The following is a 2,991-nucleotide window of genomic DNA, read 5'->3' as shown; positions in this document are numbered from 1 at the left end:
AAAAAAAAAAAAAAAAAGAACTGGGTTATGGCAGCCCACAGAGGAGAGGATTTCACGAAGGCAGGAGTGGCCCACATGCGCCAATGCTGCTGATGTCTTCTCCTCAAGCACTGCTGGCCCTCCAGAGAGCAGATGCCTCAACTGGCTGGAGGAAGACTCAGGGTACAGAATGGCAGGGAGAGAAGCATGACCAGTTTGTAGCTGAAGGCAGCCAAAACAGACAGCTCAACTGAGAAGCCAGGCATAGAAAGAAGGCAAGATCCCAGAGCCATCGAGCCAAGGAAAATCTGCTTGTTTGAGTTTGAAGGAGAGAACAAGGGCCTCTAATAACAGAGAAGAGAGACTGGAAATGCCGGGAGCTCATCAAGCAAGCAAAGGAGAGCAAGGTCCACAGAGAGGAGAAGCCTCACAGGAAGGAATCCCATCAGCGGGCGTGGACACACACAGCTCGGATGTTTACCAATTCAATAAATTTGAGAAAAGATACTTTCAGTACTTGTCAACAAACATTTTTAATTAGAAACTGGAAAATAACCTCTAGTTAAAAAGAAACACTTGTTGGTAACCTTGCAATCTTAAAGAATTCTGTTTGCAACCTTATCCAGTAAGTTATTCTTATTAAAATCTTGCTAAGCTATGGAATGGAAAGTGGATCAGAGAAACTGTCATTAAACTTGGCAAGAGGAAAAAGTGTCAAGTTTCACTACAGTGATATAAATAAAAGAAGTAGATTATCTAAAACAGGCTGAATTATCTTGTTTTGAAAGATCAATTATATGTGCTGTATTCTTTGAAATTGTAATGGAAATGAAAACACTATATATTAACAAATCTTTTTAAAAGACAACAAAAATTGTGTAAGTGTTAAAAGCTTGAACTTTCAAGACAGAGAGACCTGAGTTTGAAACCTGTCTTTATCCCTTGCTTCCTGGGTGACTATGGGCAAGTTGTTTAAACTTTCTAAACCTCGGTTTCCTGTCTTTAAAGTGGAGATATTCATAATGAAACGACACAACACAGTGGCTGGCACATAGATGTTCATTAAATGTCATGTATAATATTATTAGATTAACTATCTGCGGCCCTTAAGTAGATTATGAAAAGCTATACACAGACACTTAAAAGATTGATAACTGTGTTAAATATTTATGAAACATTTTTTTAGCAACCTGACTTTCAGAGTTAGTAATGTCTCAGTTAGTAATGTCTCAGAGAGGTGATATGTGTTGTGCTCTTAAAAAATCTTAAAATCTCTTCAACTCTGTACCATATTCAATACAATTAATGCTAAATATCTTTTGATTGAACTGAGTTCTACCCTTAAGAGATGAGGATGTGAGCCTGGCACGGTGGCTCACATGCCTGTTATCTCAGTACTTTGAGGCCAAGGCAAAAAGATTGCTTGAGGCCGGCAGTTTAAGATCGGCCTGAGCAACATAGCAAGACCCCCATCTCTACAAAACATAAAAAATTAGCCGGGCATGGTAACGCATGCCTGTAGTTCCAGCTACTCAGGAGGCTGAGATGAGAAGATCACTAGAACCCAGGAGTTTAAAGCTGCAGTGAGCTATGATCATGCCACTAATCCTCCAACCTGGGTGACAGGATCAGACCCTGTCAAAAAGAGAAGGGAAGGGGAAGGAAGGAGAGTGGAGAGAAGAGGAGGGGAGGGGAGGGAGAGGAGATGGGCTGGGCATGATGGCTCATGCCTGTAATCCCGGCACTTTAGGATGCTGAGACCGGCAGATCACTTGAGTTCAGGAGTTTGAGACCAGCCTGGGTAACATGGTAAAATCTCGTCTCTACAAAAAAATACAAAAATTAGCTGGCATGGTGGTATACCCCTGTAGTCCCAGCTCCTCAGGAGACTGAGGCAGGAGGATAGCTTGAGCCCAGAGACAGAGGTTGCAGTGAGCCAAGATCTCACCACTGCGCTTCAGCCTGGGCGACAGACCAAGATTCTGTCTCAAAAAAAAAAAAAAGATGAGATAAGAGATTAAGTTTTGTCATCAATGAGACTATACACAGTATAGTTACAGAAGCTTCAAGATGCAAGAGACCTTAGAAATGGCCTAGGTCATGGCAATCCAATACAATAGTCACCAACCACATAAGGCCATTTAAATTATTACAATACAATAAAATTAAGAATTCTGGTCATCGGTCTCACCAGCCATATTTCTAATGCTCAGTAGCCACATGTGGCGAATGGCCACCATACTGAACAGCACAGATGTAGAATATTTTAATCACCACAGAGAGTCCTAGAGGACAGTGCATTAGTCTAGAGAAATGGGTCTCAGTTGAGAAATGGGTCTCAATTGAGAGTGTATGTGTGAAACCAAATCTTTTTTAAAATCACATGACTTTCTCCCACATGGCTACATCTTGGAGAGTGGTGTCAGGTGCTGATTGTAGGAGATCCGGAGGGGAGGCCCCAGGACTGCAAGAAGACTACACAGGCATGAGTTCCAGCTTGTCCATATGACTAAATCGGGAAAAGCCTCCAGAATGGATGGCCAGCAACCAACGTGTTGCCGAGCCTGCACATCCCAGATCGTGCCGATGTTGTACTCTTGTGCTGTTACTGATCTGTCCTGCCCAGGTCAAAAGAATAGGACACCGGCCGGGCACATCGGCTCATGCCTGTAATCCCAGCACTTTGGAAGGCTGAGGTGGGCGGATCACAAGATCAAGAGATTGAGACCATCCTGGCCAACATGGTGAAACCCGTCTCTACTAAAAGTACGAATCTTAGCTGGGCATGGTGGCATGTGCCTGTCGTCCCAGGTACTTGGGAAGCTGAGGCAGGAGAATAGCTTGAACCTGGGAGGGGGAGGTTGCAGTGAGCCGAGATCATGCCACTGTACCCCAACCTGGCAACAGAGAGAGACTCTGTCAAAAAAAAGAAAGAAAGAGAGAGAGAAGGAAGGAAGGAAGCAAGGAAGGAAGGAAGGAAGGAGAGAAAGAGAGAGAGAGAGAGAGAGAGAG

The 2,991-nt window shown here is 43.6% G+C and overlaps 1 protein-coding gene across 1 annotated transcript in view; it reads right to left on the bottom strand.

Annotated features, from left to right (window-relative positions):
• FAM124B (family with sequence similarity 124 member B) overlaps positions 1-2,991 on the bottom strand; it is a 25,095-nt gene that overhangs the window by 12,787 nt on the left and 9,317 nt on the right. The gene's annotated exons all lie outside the window — the stretch shown is intronic.

The sequence above is a fragment of the Cebus imitator genome, unplaced genomic scaffold, assembly GCF_001604975.1.
Source record: "Cebus imitator isolate Cc_AM_T3 unplaced genomic scaffold, Cebus_imitator-1.0 Scaffold57, whole genome shotgun sequence".
NCBI lineage: Eukaryota > Metazoa > Chordata > Mammalia > Primates > Cebidae > Cebus > Cebus imitator.
This window is presented reverse-complemented; position numbering and strand designations above follow the sequence as displayed.